At 36.4% G+C, this 18,076-nt stretch overlaps 1 long non-coding RNA gene across 11 annotated transcripts in view; it reads left to right on the forward strand.

The window, feature by feature from the left end:
- The window catches only part of LOC147393220 (uncharacterized), a 28,010-nt gene extending 14,191 nt beyond the window's left edge, over positions 1–13,819 (forward strand). For 9 of the 11 annotated variants that reach the window (XR_015181937.1, XR_015181942.1, XR_015181932.1 and 6 more), the window contains 3 exons: positions 88–1,457; positions 1,569–1,702; positions 13,511–13,819. This is a non-coding gene — a long non-coding RNA (uncharacterized LOC147393220). Of the gene's footprint in view, positions 1–87; positions 1,458–1,530; positions 9,227–12,326; positions 13,269–13,510 lie in introns of those variants that run through there. The other 2 variants (XR_015181933.1, XR_015181935.1) reach the window with 2 other exon arrangements.
- Positions 13,820–18,076: the final 4,257 nt, after the last annotated feature.

Here is an 18,076-nt window from a genome sequence, read left to right on the forward strand (position 1 = left end):
CATTATGTCTATTGAACTAAGAGTCAAAGTGTCGAACAACTGTTTCTTTATTTATTACTCATTCTTTTTCATTTTTTATTTCCATAGAAGAAGACGATGCATCCTCAACCATCCCGCTAGATGATGGGTTGCCCACTGACTTTAGTGCCATCGAAGTTGTTCAGTGCCTCATGGAGCATCACAATGCAATTTTCACGGATACAAATGAAACAGTGTGGAGATAATTTGGATAGTATATATTATTTTCCTGTGCCAAAATGTCTGGTGTAGCTTCTCAAGTTGGAAGCTATTGGATTGAAGAGGTCTGCATTTTTTGCTCCTGCTTGATCGGTTTTATGTCAGTGTGGTGTTTGGTGTTGATGATGCGTCATCATGTCTACTAATTGGGTGGTTTTATTGCAAATTACTTACTAGTTCTATTACTAAAGGAGAAAAAACAGATCTTTGTTTAAAATAAATCTAGGTGGTTTTGTTAAAAATAATTTTTTTAATGATCCATTTTTTTCAATTTATAAATTCAGGAAAAAAATAATATTTTTTTTAATTATAAATCAAGAAAAACGACTGTCTAAGATAGTTATTTTTTTCGACTTTCAAAGATAGTCGTTTTTTGTGACTGTCAAAGATAGACGTTTTTTTCCAACTGTCCTGGATAGTCCTTTTTTCCGACTGTTTTGGTCTGTCGCATTTAAAAAATCACTCCTTTTAAAACGACTCTTTTTACGACTATAAGGGCAATCATTTTTGGCGCATTATGATGTAGTGATAATAGATTACCTTGGCAGTGATTTTTGAAAAAGGTTGTTATTGTAAACATTTATGAACCACACCAGTAATAGTTAAAATTAAAGAAACTTCAACTCTAAATAAATGTTGTTAGAGATCTTCACAATTGCCGTAGAAGGTGAAAAGGTCTTTTATTTTGTAGTGTTTAAGCAGTAATGAGTAACGCGGCCACCTTCCATACCTCTCATTCCCCTTTATGTCTGGGTAATTCTTCTCTTATCTTAACCGCAATGCCCAACATTTTTTGGAAGAGTACTTTGAGTCAAAAAATTCCTTACGTAGCTTTTGTGCCTTCCACTTGTGGTCCCATGGATGATGAAGCTATCACAGAGAATCATGACTCAAAAGGCTACCACCCTCACAAAACTTTGGTAGTGCATGCAAGTGCAATGAAGAAAATGATGATAGCATGACTACTTTTCAACCTCGTGCTGATTGTCTTCCCTCTCTTCGAATGGAAAGAAAAAAAAATAGTCTTTGGTTTTTAATTTCCTTACCCTCAACACTTCTCACGCCACAACTCCTCATTCAACGACAGTGGTCAACAAAACCTTGGTATCCTTTCTATTCCTTTGTTTGCTCCATCATATAAGCCTACCCTCAATAACCCTATATATTCTTTTATGAGTTCGCTACCTCAGGATGTGATGTTGACTAACCTCTTACTACAGGTATTCGCTGTAAAAAACCCATTCGTTTGACTTTAGTTTTTTTTTTTTTTTTTTTCATGGTATGGTGCACAAGCTCACCCAGGACTTATTATTGTCAATCCAACTCCTAAGGAGGCATCTCAAGATTCATCGGAAGATCAGGAAGTATTAGTCCCAGGGAGGTCTCTCAAGAAGATATAAAAATCTGTTGTTGCTGACAAAAGCCTAGACATCCCTTGGATGACCTAAATGATATTGTTATTGAGGTAGCCTCCATCACTCTTATAACGACCTCTATTTCCATTTTTGACTAGTAGTCGCATGACTAGCCAAGTCAGGTTGCCTTTGTTACAAATTAGTGAAACTTACTGTCATGTTATGGATTGTTAGAAGTTGTTGAATTAGTTATTGATGAATAAATCTTCTGTTTTAAGTTTTCAATTATTTAGGAAGTTGATTTTATCTTCATTTTATTTAGGAGTTAGTGGCTTTTAATTAGGCAAATAAACTCAGAGGACACGCAGGTGTTGGTTGAGATATTTTAGGAAGTTATTTAGCATTTATTAGGTCTGTAATTATTGTCTTTGTGGATATCTTCATCGAGTAATAAAATTCAATTCAACAAATCATCTTTGTTTTGCTCTTTTTGGCTACTTCCTTTATTTACATTTTGGTATATGGTATCAAAGCAAGGTTGCCTAGTAGGTGTTTGATTTTATTGCTCTGTGAAGATGAATTGTAAAAGTGCTACCTCCTATGCTTCTGTACAAAAGCTTGTTGGTAACAACTATAATTACTGGAAACTTTGTATGGAAGCGTTTTTACAAGGGCATGATTTTTGGGATCTTATATCTGGTGATGAAACTATAATTCTAGAAGATAATCCCGAAAATGCTGAATTGCGACGAAAATGAAAGATCAAGTGTGGCAAAGCTTTGTTTGCTTTGCGAACATCAATCAATAAAGAATAAATGAAACATGTTCGTGATGTATAGTCACCAAAGTAAGTATGGGAGACACTTGAAAGGTTGTTCACTCAAAAGAACACGATGAGGCTGCAGTCTTTAGAGAACGAACTTGCTAGGATGACTCAAGGTAATCTTTCAATTTCAAAATATTTTCTAAAAATTAAAACTTTGTGTGCTGAAATTTCATAATTTGATACAAAGGAGCCTGTGAGTGAGGCTCGTTTGTGTCGTTATCTCATTCGCAGACTACGGAAAGAGTTTATGCTCTTTATTTGGGGTGGGAAAATCAACCTTCTATCATTGAATTGGAGAATTTGCTCTCAAATCAGGAAGCATTAGTGAAACAAATGGCCAACAGCAGCAAGCAATCTCTTTCACAAGTGGAGGATGTTTTTTACACAAAAGACAAAGTAAAAAAACAATTTTTCTTCCAAGCATTCTTCAGGTGACACCAAGCAATCCGACACTAAAGGGCAGTCCAGAAGAAATTCAAAAGGCTGTTATAAGTGTGGAAAGTTGGGACACTGAAAGCGCGATTGTTGTGTGAAGGTGATGTGTAATCGGTGCAGGAAATCAGTCATATTAAACAAAATTGTCATGTAATTCTCATAAAAGTAGGAGCAAATGTTACACAATAACTCAAATGGGAGCAATGCTTATCCATTGAAGTTATTGATCAATCGGTTAATATGTCTTCTATTGTGCACTAGACTAACATAGAAACATATGTTGATGTTTCCATAGACTACAACAAGAAATGGATTGTTGATTCCGGTTGCTCTCATCATGCAACAAGAAATGTTTCTCTACTTTCTGATGTTCGTCCGCATAGTAGAAAAAGGGCCATTGTAACAGCTGATAATTCACTACATCTTGTAGTGAAAGAAGGGAATTTCAATATCAAGGAAAGCAACTCAAATAGAAAAGGTGTTTCTCTCAAAGATGTTTATCATGTTCTAGGTTTAAAAAAGAATCTCGCTTTCATGTCGCAAATAGCTGATTCTTGGAAGTATGTTCTTTTTGGTCTAGATGATGTGCAAATTATTTCAAATATAAAGCACATTGAATCTGATGTTTTATTGACTAGAAAAAAAAAAAAGATTCACTATATGTATTATCTACAAGTGAAGCATATGTGGAAAAGACAGGTCAGAATGCAAGTGCAACACTTTCGCATGCTTGGTTAGGCCATGTTGGCTATCAATTGCTACAGAAAATCTCTACAAAGAAACTTCTTGATGGAATTCCTCTCTTTAAGGAATTTCACCATGATGTGGTTTGTTTTGGTTGCCAATACAAAAAATCAAATTGTCTCTCTTTCCCGCATTCAAAGAATAGAGCTTTTATTGCACTAGAGCTGGTGCATTCAGATCTCTTGGGGCCAACAAGAACACCTAATTATGCTGGTTTCTGTTATGTGATGTTATTGTGGATGACTTTTCTCAGTTTACTTGGGTGTATTTCTTGGAATACAAGAGGGAAACTTTCTCCAAATTTATTCAATTCAAAGAGCAAGTGGAGAAAGAATTTAGGCTGCCAATAAAGTGCCTACGCACTGATAATAGAGGGGAATACATGTCCAATCAATTTCTCGAATATTGTGGGGAGCATGGGATTCGGCATCAAACGACTTTTCCAAAAACTCCACAACAAAATGAAGTTGCTCAGCGTAAGTTGGCACATCTTATAGCTATGTGTTTGTCATGGTTGCATGCAAAGAATCTTTCGAGGAAGCTATGGATAGCAGCTATTAAATCAGCTTGTCATGTCATCAACCGCTTGCCTCCATGGCCAGGGACTGAATCATCTCCTTTTGAAGCATTATACCACCGCAGACCAAATGTGAGTTATTTTCAAGTTTTTGGCTCAATATGTTATGTTCATGTATCAAAAAGTAATCAGACTAAACTTGACCCAAATGCAAAGTGTTGTATTTTTGTTAGTTATGACACTCACAGAAAATTATGGAGATGTATGGAACCAGAAACAAAGAAGGTTGTTGTTTCTAGTGATGTGGTGTTTGACGAAGCTTCATCGCATCAACTTTCAAATATGAACAACAACAAAACTGATCGTATGCTTTTCTTTAGTGATGCTGCATCTAGTGAAAGGAAGAGTAATATCACTTCAGCCAAGGAAAACATTCAACAAGACAATACAACTGAGGCTATGATTCGAAAGTCTTCTAGAAAAAGAAAGCAACCTGATTATTTAGTTGATTATGAAGTTCAGTTAAATCATTGTTCTGTTGTGTCATGTTTTATGATGGGCGATTCGTGTGAAAATGAGCCGAAGTCTTACAATGAAGCTTAAGGGATTTCTAAATGGGAAGATGCAATGTGAGAGAAAATATCAGTTCCAAACAAGAACTGCATATGGGAGCTTGTTCTGAAGTCAAAGAATGCTGAATTAGTTACTTGTAAATGGGTTTACAAGTTGAAGAAAATGACTGATGGCACTATTGACAAGTATAAAGCTCATCTTGTTGCTCGTGATTTTTCTCAGCAATATGGTTTAGACTACGAGGAGACTTTCAGCCCTGTGGCCAAATGGTGACAATTCGAACAGTTATTTCGTTAACTGCTTACAAAGGCTAAAAATTGTGGCAACTAATGTGAAGAACGTATTTCTCTATGGAGAGTTAGATGGTGATATCTTTATGGAGCAGCCGCTTGGATTTACTTCTAAGAAGTTTCCTGATTATGTGTGCTGACTCAAGAAGGCCTTGTATGGCCTCAAGCAATCTCCACGTGCTTTGTATGCTAAATCGCTCAATACCTTGTTTTTTGTGGTTTCAAGTCTTCAAATGCAGATCCAAGTCTATTTGTTAAGAAAACATCCTTAGTATGCACATTGCTACTTCTCTATGTAAATGATATGATTATTACTGATGATGACAATGTTGAAATAACTCGTCTTCAATATGTTTTGTCTCTTCATTTTGAAATGAAGAGTTTGGGAGAAGCTAGCTGTTTTCTTGACCTGGAGGTTATAAAGTCAGATGGATATTTTGTCTCTCAAAAAGGATATGCAGCAAGTTTACTGAAACATTTTTATATGGGGGAGTCAAAAGCAATGATTACTCCTATGGAACTTTGTTTGAAGTTAACTAAAGATGGAGGAAAACTATTGAAAGATGCAACACTATTTCGACAACTTGTTAGTAGTTTATTCTATTTAACTATCACAAGGCCTGACATTTCATATTCCGTAGGAGTCATCTCTCAGTTCATGGACAAGATAGGTTTTGTAGATGCAGACTGAGCTGGTGACGTGAATGATAGGCACTCTACAATAGGATATTGTTTTAATATAGGTTCAACAACAATCTCATGGCGTAGTAAAAAGCAAACTACTATTGCTCTTTCAAGTTGTGAAGTTGAATATGTAGCAACTACTATGGCCACTCAAAAGTGTATTTGGCTTAAAAGGCTTACTCAAGAAATGTTTTTAGCCTTGGACTATCCAGTTCCCATTCACTATGACAAAGAAAGTGCAATTAAGTTCGTTGGGAATCCAGTGTTTCATGCATGCACAAAACATATTGAAACACATTACCATTTCATTCGAGAAAAGGTTTTGACCCAGGACATTCAGCTACAAAAAATATGAACTGAAAATCAAGTTACTAATATGTTTACCAAAGCACCTAGGAAAGCAAAATTTGAAGTGTTTCAAAATGCTCTGGGTGTTATTAATAGTAAGTTTGCACTAAGGGGGAGTGTTACAAATTAGTGAAACTTACTATCATATTCTGGACTGTTAGAAGTTGTTGAATTAGTCTTGTTGAATAAGTCTATTTTTTTTTAAGTTTTCATTTATTTAGGAAGTTGATTTTATCTACCTTTTATTTAGGAGTTAATTGTTTTTAATTAGGAAAATAAACTTAGTGGACACATACGTATTGGTTGAGATATTTTAGTAAGTTTTTTAGCATATATAAAGTCTGTAATTGTTCTCTTTGTGGATACTTCATTGAGTAATAAAATTTAGTTCAGCAAATCATCTCTGTTTTGCTCTTTTTGGCTACTTCCTTTGTTTACATTTTGGTATAGACCCAATGGAAGTTATATTTGACCTAATGGAGTTTCTTGTGAACACTCAAATGGTCTTTACTTAGGTTGTCGTGTGCATCGTAGGGAACACGAGCCTTGAGAGTTGAGTTTTGTCCATAATCGGTATTTAAATCATAGTAGACCATGCTCGCAAGTAAACCACAAATGACTAGTTGGCTCGTTCTGTATTTCTCGTATTAACTATTTTATTGTTGGATCCGTAGTCCACTCCAATTTTAGCTCATCCACTCATTGTGCAATAAGAGTAGATGTAGACACCCCAATTTGCACGAACCCGTTAGAAAAATCCGAATTTCCTCGAATTGATTTCGATTTAGAACTCAAGCTCTTTGACGGACCCACATTGCCACTTGGCATCATCATTCATGCATACATGCATACATACATCATGTCATATAGTTTGCATGCTCAACCTTGTCCCTAACCCATAACTATTCTCCATTCACCGCTCTATCACCCATACCATAACCAAGGTCCATTTCCTCCTCCAACCTAACCCAACTCCATATCCTAAATCCAAAGTCAAGTCCATTCTAAGCCCAAATCCAAGTCCATATCCTAAATCCAAAGCCAAGTCTACCCTAAGCCCAATACCAAGCCCACTCTAAGCCCATTCTTCCACATCCCCTCAAAAGATGACACATGTTGATCTCTCATAAGCTCTCAATACCTAATGCATCATCTAATTGGAGAGTCAACTCTTCCTTGTGAAAATTCAAGAATACCCTTCCCAAAAAGGTTGGTCAAACCAAAAGGGTTCTTGGGTCTTTGGTAATAATCGATAAAGATGAAAGAACTTCCCATTATGCCCTCAAAAGGTGGGAATCTTCAAGTACATACATAAAGTTCTCCCATTGGTTCATTTCAAAAATATATTTCCACCCTTGCTTTATGTGTTATTTACAAATGAACGAAGGTCTACTTTTCACCTATCATTTCACCTTTACACATGTCATGCTCCCATTCACCCTCCCAAAAGTACTTTTGTTCTCCCATTGGTTCATTTCAAAAATATACTTCCACCCTTGCTTTATGAGTTATTTACAAATGAACTAAGGTTTACTTTTTACCTACCACTCCACCTTTACACATGTTACTCCCTTATTCACCCTCCCAAAAGTGTTTTTGTTCTCTCACCTCTATTTATCAAAAAATCAAGGATCAAATAATGCTTTTAGGGTTTCTTCACAAATGTCATCTTTACCCCATACAAATAAAAAATTCAAAATGAAATAACCTAAACCTTATGTCCATTCTCATTATTTTTAGGGTTTGACCACTTTATCCCCAAAAGTTCTCCAAAAACTCTATAAATACCCTCATTTTCTAAAACAATGCATGCTCTAAAGCCCCCATCTCTCAACCTAAAACTCTACCAAAATCTCTACTCATCTATCATCTCCTAACCTTCAATTCTCTCACCCCTCAACTCCACCCTTCAACTCTCAAGTTCATCTCTCAGACTCAAGTTCATTCAAGACTTTCAAAAGAGACAAGGTGGGACAATAGTTATTTATTTATCATTTAACTTGCATCTTCTTCTTCTATCCCTCTCTTTTTATTTTTAGAAGCCTTTAGGATGTAATGGAGAACCCTCCTTCATCCCGAATAAATTGAACCTCAACCTTGGGCATGGAATGCTTGAGGCGGTTTGGTTGAAAAGATGGAGGTTGAAGCCCTTTTTAACTCATTCTCATATCATGCACAATAATGTACACTATGCACACACATCACACATGTTTGGCTATGATGAAGAAATGTGTAACTCTCTTGATGTGGTTAAAACACTAAGTTTCTAACTAAGCATACATGCATTAAAGTTATAGATCTAAGAGAACTCCATTCATGGAACTTCTCTAAAATTCTAAACCAACATCCCAACTCATGCAAATGTGTATTGACTCCATAGAATATCTTTTCCCATAAGATATTTCTTATGTCAACACCAACATCAAATCTTCTTTCAAAGAAGTACATACACACCATGTGCACCCACCTATTTCATGTATCGCATTTTAATTGTTATGCTAATCTTTTTTTTTTAAATGGCCAAATCTAAAGGTAACCACCATAAGTGGAGAGAACGGGGTGCTTAATACCTTCCCCACTCTTTAATCGAATCTCCTTACCTAGATCTTAGGTAGACCATACCTTTTCCATGATTGAGAGTCACTACAATGCCATGAAAAAATTATTTTCAAAATAATCGATTCGGGTGCCCATTCACACCCATTTCCAAAAAGAATGGTGGCGACTCCAAACAACGTAGCATTGAGGTTCAAGGATGAACATTCTCATGTCTACAGTAGAAAGAGGGCCTTAATGTGCATTTACTTCTTCAAATTGTTAGGATAACCCATCTGTTGCTTTGTTCTCTTGTACGCTTCAAGATATCTTGAAATCAAAACCCCTAAATTTGGTGAGCCATTTGTGTTGCATTGGAGTAGTAATCTATCATTCTAAAAAGTATTTGAGGCTGAAAAGGTCCGTCTTAATTTTAAAATGACAATCCAATAGATAGTGCCTCCATTGTAAATACCACAATAAGCATATCTTTTTCATATGTGGAAACGCCCAAATTCTTTGGGAATAAGGCCTAGTTAGCAACAGAAATAGGCTTCTCATCTTACATTAAATTTACCTTTAGCCCAATTCTGGATGCATCACATTCAACCAAAAAGATCTTGCCAAAGTTAGGCATTGCAAAGACCAGTGTTGTACTCATGGTAAGCTTGAGCGGATAAAAGCTTGTTCAACTTCAAGTGTTCCTTGAAATTATCCTTTGTTTGCATATTCATGAGGGGTTGACTAATCTTTCTGTAACCGTGAACAAATTGCCGATAGTAATACATTAGACCTCAAGAATCCTCTAAGAGCCTTGATGGAAATTGGCTTTCTCTAGCTCACCATAATCGAAATCTTGGCACGATCCACAACCACTCCTTGGTCCAAGATAAGATGATCAAGGCATTCTAGTTCAGTGAATCCGAAAAGGCATTTGGAGTGCTTCTCATACAATTGATGTGCTTGTAATATGCCCAAAGTGATTTTCAAATGATGAAGATTATCTTTCCAACTGTAACTATATACCAATATATCATCAAACAACGTAAGCACAAATTTAAGAAGATAGGGTTTAAATAATCAATCATAATCTTTTGGAATGTAGATGGAATGTTGGTTACCAAAATGGCATAACCGAACTCATAGTGGCCTTTGTGGGCTTTGAAAGCAATCTTATGGACGTCATCAAAATACATCCTTATTTGGTGATAGCCGACTCTAAGATCTAACTTGGAAAAGAATCCAGCATCTCCAAGTTCGTCCAATAACTCATCTATGACGGGTATGGAAAACTTTTCCTTGATAGTTGCTCAATAATCAATGAACATTTGCCATGAGTTGTCTTTCTTTCTTACCAACAAAAGTGGAGAAGAAAAATGGCTCATACTAGGATGGATGTTCCACGCTGCTAGCAATTACTTTACAATCTTTACAAGCTCATTTTTTTGAATATAGGGATAATAATATGGACGAACATTGATAGGTGAGTATTCGGTGATCTTATGGCCTACTCATTGGTAAAGCATGTGGTTTTGCAAAAGTTTCATCAAATCAAATCAATAAAGTTTTCTAATCTAGTTCAAAATTTACTTCAGAAGTTTTTTGAGGATGTTTTCTTGCATAATGGTCATACGCGCAGTACTATTCTCGACTTGGACCTTTAGTTTGATTTATACTATGACTAATGTGGACTTGAACAAACTCGTATATTTTTTTTTTGGAGGTGTCTTGGGCTGCGAAAATAAGAGGTTCATAATCACTAGAGTCAACTTGGTTTATGAACGACTAATACATAGGCTGTATGGAAAGTAGTTGGGCCACTACTACTGCATGGGTTGACTGCTTCATTTGTTAATATGATCTACAATAATTAATTTTATGTGTCGGTGCCCATTTTTCTTAAACTCTATATGAAGATTTTGAAAATCTCATGCTATGGGCTCAAAATTTCAAGCCATTGAACTCCCAACACCATATCTCAACCCCCCCCCCCTTCAATGGAAGTAGATGCTTGTGTTGTCTCAAAAGTTGTACCTTGCATGGTCCAATGTAGTTCATTGGAAAATAACTGAACAAATAATTTTTGGTTCCATCAGCTAGAACAACAAATAGAGGATTAGTTTGATAAATCTTACATCCAGTCCTCTTTGAAATCCATTGGTCGAGAAAATTGTGCATACTTGCTGAGTCGATGAAGATGGTAACTGGCCGGTATGCACCTGATGAATCCTAGCATACTCATGGTGTGATAGGGGGTCAAACAAGCTAGTATATGAACCAAGATAATTGGTTCCTCAATTTGTCCATGTTCATTTGTTGATTCATCTCTTTTCACCATTACCACTGCCTCTTCACTTTCAAGTAAGAAAATTGATCATCTTTTGCAATGGTGACGTACCATATATCGTTCATTGCAGTGACAACATAACCCTTTTGTCTATCTTTCCTCCAATACAACTTGGGATATATTGTTTATGGGCAGTATAGTAGCTTGTACTGGGGGTTTATTAACAATAAAAAAGGGAGTGTTTTTCTTGGAAGATCTTCATGCCTTATGAAAAAAACCTTCATGGTTTCTTGTAACCCAATTGCTTCAGTTAACACACCATTTTGGATCTCTGCTTGCAGTCCACTTGTGAAACAAATCACAAAAAAGTTTTCAATAAGACCTTTGGTTTGGCCCATTAGAATCTCGAATTGATCATGATAGTCTTGTACAGAACCTTTTTGCTTAAGTTTGTTGAGTTGACCTACTGTGTCATATTTGCCCATTCCAAATCATGTAGATATATATTTTGGAAACGTTTTTCATATCTTGAAATAATTCAAGTGCCTTACCTCCTAAATAAAATGAGGCAATGTAAACCATATCTTCTTCTGCAATATTGTTGAAACTGAAGAAACGGTTGTATAAAAAAATCCAACCTTTCAAATTGTTTCCATCAAAATGAGGGAAAATATTTTTTGCGTATTTCGTATAGATGAAATCTCTACTGGCATGGTGTTTAAGTCTAATATAGCTTTAGATCTCACCACATTCTCCGTCACCCAAACCACTAACAATTTGAGCTCATTTTTGAGGTTTAATGTCACTACAAGTTGTGATAACTCCGTCCAAGCCACAACTTACTTGTCTAAGCTTTCTCTCAGGTGTTTGATCATCTCGTTCTTGTTAGATTATATTATTTATTTATTTGCTTATTTCCTATTATTAGTAGATATCCTATTATTGGTAGGTTTCCTATTTTCTGGTGAGTCTATACAAATACGATTATTATGTGATTTCATTATTTGGTCTTATTGGAATAAGAAACCCTAGTTTTCTTAACTTTCACATGGTATCAAAGCCACCATCTTATGGATTTTGTTCATCTTATTGAAGAAATATTATTCTTAGCCACAGCTTTTATGGATCGAATTGGATTGTGCGTTCGTACAATCGTTTTCGCTACTATTTGCTTGCTTCCGCACCTCTTGATTGGATTTTGGTTTGATTTCGCATCTTAGTTTGATGTCTTGATTGGATTCTAGATTGATTTCGCATCTCAGTTTGATTTCATTCTGGTTTGATTTCGTATCTCAGTTTGACATCTTGATTGGATTCTAGTTTAATTTTGCATCTCAGTTTGATTTCGTTTATTATTTGGTGATTATTTGTTAGTCTTTTTATGTTTTTTCTCATCATGGCTGGTTGTAAAGATGATTCTCTCCAGTCGATTAGTGTGCAATTAGATGGGAAAAATTATTCGTATTGGAGTTATGTTATGAAGAATTTTTTACAGGTTCTATGTGGGGTTATGTTACGGGTACAAGAATTCAACCTATAGACAAGGCTACTAATTATACAGAATTATTGGATGTTTGGGAGGCTGATAATTTGTAGATCATCACTTGGATCAATAATTCTGTTACGCACTCTATAGGTGCTCAGTTGGCAAAGTATAAGACTGCCAAGGAAGTTTGGGATCATCTAGCAAGACTATACACGCATTTTAACTTAGCAAGACCATATCAGTTGGAGACAGATAATCGTGCTCTTCAGCAGAAGGATATGAGTATTCAAGATTTTTATTCTGCAATGTCAGAATTATGGGACCAGTTAGCACTTACAGAATCCGTTGAATTGCAAGCATTCCTACTTTACATCACTCATAGAGACGAGCAACGATTGGTACAATTTTTTATGGCCCTCCGTGATGATTTTGAGGGATTGCGTGGGAAAATTTTTCATCGTAGCCCACTCCCTTCTATTGATTTGGTGGTCAATGAACTTTTAGCTAAGGAGATACGTCTTAAGTCTCAGGCAAACAAAGGAACTGTCCCAACGTCTACTCCATCTATTTTTGCAGCTCCTCAAAAACCCCTGAATATTAATCAAACTAGGTTGAATTCGAAGGTTTCTCCTGATGAATGTGCTTTCTATAAGAAAAAAGGCCACTGGAAGGCTCAGTGCACATTATTGTTGAATAAAGTCAAACCACCACAACCCCAGCAACAACAACAACAACAACAACAACAACAACAACGGCGACCTCAGCAGCCACCACTGCCATCTCAGATTCCTCCATGGAAATTTGGTAATCAATCACCCTAGCCTAATAATGCAATGGCTGCACCATCGTTAAATCCATATATGTTTGAGCAGTTTCAATAGTTTATTGCCTCACAGCCATATGCCATGTCTGCTGCCTCTCATATAGGTTTGTCATCTTCTAGTACTTCAGGTATATCTCCCTTCTTGTGGATCTTAGATTCTAACTCCTTTCATCATATGTCACTTAATCTGTCATCATTTGTTTCTTTATCTCTTATGCCATTAGTAAGTGTTGGTTCCATTGTTACATCTTGTTTGTCTTTTCCGGATGTTTATTACATTCCTACTCTTACTTTGAATCATGTTTCTGTTAGTCAATTATGTGAGTTAGGATATTTAGTCTTTTTTTCTTCTTCCACTTGTTATGTGTAGGACCCGCAATCTCAGAAGCTGATTGGGACAGATTGTAGGCAAGGAGGACTCTATGTTTTGGATCAGTTCAAAATATCGAAAGTTGCAGCTTCAAGTGTGGGTTTGTCATCTTTTATTTATGGCATTCTCGTTTAGGTCATGTCTCAGCGTCTCGTTTACAATTTTTAGCTTATACTAGAACATTAGTAAATTTAAAAACTCATGATATTTCTGATTGTAGTAGTTGCAAACTGGCAAAATTTTCTGCTTTACCATTTTATAGAAATTTTTCTTTTACTTTTGCCCATTTGATCTTGTTCATTCTGATGTACGGGGACCTTCCCCTATAATCACAAAAGGGGGGTCACGATATTATGTTTCGTTTATTAATGACTATACTCGTTATTCTTGAGTTTATCTTATGAAACGTCGTTCTGATTATCTTTCTATTTTTAATTACTTCAGAATCTTGTAAAAATTCAACATTTGGCTGTCATAAAATGTTTTCGTTGTGATTTGGGAGGAGAATACACTTCTAACGATTCTAATTTGCTTGTTTTCGATGATACTCTTCATCAAGCCTCTTGTACAGATATCGTCGAACAGAATGGTGTTGCAAAAAAGAAACATATGCATCTTGTTGAAACAACCTGTTCTCTTTTATTGTCTACCGATGTTCCTAGTGCATTTTGGGGAGAAGTAATTCTTATTACTACTCATTTGATTAATAGGATTCCAACCTCACACAATTCAGGTATGTCACCTTTTGAGAAGTTGTATGGATATGCTCCTAATTACTCTTCCTTGTGTGTTTTTTGTTCTACTTGTTTTGTCCTCCAATCTCATGTCGAGCGTAAAAAATTGTCTTTACGGTCTGTTTTGTGTGTCTTTCTGGGCTATGACATACGACAAAAAGGATATCATTGTTTTGATCCAGTTAGTCAAAAATTATGTCTCTCGTCATATTGTGTTTCTTGAGCACATTTCATTCATTTTTATTCCTACTAGTCCTCATAATATGACCAAGCTTGATCTTATTCGCATTGATCCCTTAACTATTGACGCTGAGGAAGCACAACCCGCTATTCTAGTTTTAGATAATGCATCTTGTAGATTTCCCACTGACAGCTCAACAGAATCTGGTCCCTTGGTTCTTGATACACCTGTTCCTGCTCCTGTGGCTGACCAATCATCTCCTGAGACTACGATTCCTCTTCTTATTCACCAGTCTACACGTGCTCGTAAGTCTACTAAGCTACCAGATTTTTCTTACTCTTGCTATTCTAGTTCTTTTGCTTCATGTTTAGCTTCTATTCATCATTTTTCTGAGCCCTTGTCCTATAGAGAGGCTGTTCGTGACCCACTTTGGCAGGATGCTATGGTTGAGAAACTTACTGCTCTGCATCAGACTCATACTTGGGACTTGGTATCTTTACCACCAGGAAAATGCACCATTGGTTCTTGTTGGTTTACAAAATCAAAACTAAATCTGATGGATCTATTGAAAGATACAAAGCTCGACTTGTTGCTAAAGGTTACTCTCAGGAGTATGGCATGGATTATGAGAAGACTTTAACCCCTATTGCAAAAATGACTACTGTTCATACATTCATCGCAGTTGCTTATATTCGGCAATGGCACATATCTTAGATGGATGTCAAAAATGCCTTTTTAAATGGTGGTCTTCTTGAAGAAGTTTACATGGAGCATTTTCCTGGTGTTTCTCACCAACCTGGTAAAGTCTATAGGCTCCGAAAAGCCCTTTATGGTCTCAAACAAGTACCATGAGCCTGGTTTGAGAAGTTTTCTATTGTGATTACTTCGCTTGATTTTCATCCTAGCATCATGATTCGACATTATTTGTCAAATGTACTGGTACAGGTCGTATTCTGTTCTTTTTATATGTTGATGATATGATTATTACTGGTGATGATGTTGACGGTATTGCATCTTTGAAGTCTGAGCTAGCTCGTTGCTTTGCAATGAAAGATTTAGTCACACTACGTTATTTTCTAGGCATTGAGTTTGCCTCCTTTCCAAAAGGTTATATTTTATCCCAGTCCAAGTATATAGTTGATGTATTTGAACTTGCACGTCTTACTGATAATAGGTTGTTGATACCTCTCTTGAGACTAATGCCTAGTACTCTCCGTCTAATGGCTCTCCCTCTCCCTTGCTGGATCCTAGTTTATATCGTACTATTGTTGGCAACTTGGTTTATCTCACCATCACTCGTCCAAATATTGTACATGTTGTTCATGTAATTAGTAAGTTTGTTACTGTGCCTACTATAGTTCATTGGGTTACTATTCTTCGTATGCTAAGGTATCTTTAGGGCACTCTTTTTTCATAGTCTTTTACTTCCATCTACTTCATTCTTAAAGCTGCATTCGTACTCTGATGTTGATTGGGCTAGTGATCCTACAGATCACAAGTCCACCACTGGCTTATATATTTTTCTTGGCGATTCTTTTATTCTTGGAAGAGTATGAAGCAAGATGTTGTTTTCTAGATCTTTCATAGAAGCAGAATATCGTGTCATGGCTTCTACTACTTGTGAGATAGTTTGGTTACGTTGGTTGCTTGCAGATATGGGTATTTTTCTTCGTCACCCTACTCCCTATATTGTGATAATAAAAGTGCTATTCAGATTGCTCGTAATTCGATATTTCATGAGTGGACCAAACATATTGAGATTGATTGTCACGTCACTCGACATCATTTTCAACTTGGTACCATCACATTGCCTTTCGTTCCTTCCTCCATGCAAATTGCCGACATATTTACCAAGGCGCACTCCACTTCGCGTTTTTCATTTCTTGTTTGGCAAACTCTCCATGCTTCTAGCAGTAGCATCGTGAGTTTGAGGGAGGATGTTAGATTATATTATTTATTTATTTTCTTATTTCCTATTATTAGTAGATATCCTACTATTGATAGGTTTCCTATTTTCTAGTGAGTCTATAAAAACACGATTATTATGTAATTTTATTATTTAGTCTTATTGGAATAAGAAACCCTAGTTCTCTTGACTTTTAGAGTTCTTTCTTAGATTCTTGTGATCTAGTCCCTTTCCTTTCGCCATAATTTTTTTATGTTAATAAGGCAGGAGCGTTGCTCGATACAAATTGACAAACACGAAAATGCCAAGAAGAAGAAAATAAGATAGTTAAGCAAACTCTCACGTATATGGCGAAATCTTCCAAAAGAATTTGAGTATTCAACTTTGAGATGCTGGACTTGTCACTCATGGTGTCCTTTTATAAGGATTACAAGATCTCTCAACCCTAATGACCTAACTTACACGATATGCTTCGGAACTAACAAAATAGAAATTGATTCCTCTCCACAAATTTCTTTATACGAATTCATTAAGACTTTACAAGGAGGTTGTAAACAAAGGGGCGTAGAGAAAAAGAAGGTATGCTTCAGAAAAAGGAAATTTTAATGCCATTAGTTTATGTTGTGGGCTGCAGTTGGCTGACTTGAGCATCAGAGTTTGTTTGATAGGTACCACATCAGTGCATTGAAGAATAAACAAATAAGAGGAAAACTATTGTTCTTCTATGATTCGCTTCTGTAACTCCAGAAAAAACTTAATATTTCAAATCCCCCCCCCCCACACACACACATGTAATATATATTATACAAACATGTAACTCGCCCAAGTTTCCAATCTGACTCTGAGTTGTTTCATCGACTTCACAAGTTTCCATATTGCTAAATGGGTTTGAATACCTAGTCATGTCGAACTACCACCGAGTCAAGTTGACTCAATGGTATTTCGAGATGACTCGGCATAATTGAAAACTATTAAATTAAATATTAAAAGATAACAAAATGTGTTACTAATCAATTGATTCTTCCTTAATGATCTCGAGGCGAGGTTGCCAGTTATCAAAGGTTGAAAGCCTGTTGGGTGATCCTACCTTCCCCCTCCTTGTATATTCTTTGATTCTTTTGCTCTCGACTTCTTTTGTTTCAGTGGATCTACTTGAACCTATTGATCCTTCGTCATCCCTTGAATCTTGGTTGTTGACCTTAAGCTTGACACAGTAAGCTTGAACATGAAGCAATTATCATCTGAAAGACACCCATCTTTCTTGTTTTGATTCCCAAACAACCAACAAGTAGTGATAATCCTTCTTCTTCCTTGACCATCGTGTGTAGTTGACGGAGAATGTTTACGAGAGAGCTTTTGAAGCTTTCTAACGGTGCTGATGGGTACGATGTAGAATTTTTGGCCTAGCATGAGTGTGGTATGTGGAGGGACTATGGCCCATGGTTGTTGGAATACATGAGGATAGGTGACACAACATCTTGGGTTACGAATCATGATCTCGGCTGCGACTATGGGACGATCATGGAGCTCTATATGACCACTGGATGAACAATCTTCAGAATCATATTCTTTGTGTTGTGGGAACAGAGCCAGTTTGAGAAGGCCATGGTCTCTCTCACGAGGATGGGAGAGATGAAGGAGGGAAGAGATAAGCAAAGTACTTGTACAATTGTTGTCCTGCTTGTTTGGATGAGAAAATGGATGACAATGACATGCGTTGTTTCAAACTTTAAATAAATTTAAAA

The sequence above is a fragment of the Akebia trifoliata genome, chromosome 10, assembly GCF_017979445.1.
Source record: "Akebia trifoliata isolate Shusen 1 chromosome 10, ASM1797944v1, whole genome shotgun sequence".
Classification (NCBI taxonomy): Eukaryota; Viridiplantae; Streptophyta; class Magnoliopsida; order Ranunculales; family Lardizabalaceae; genus Akebia; species Akebia trifoliata.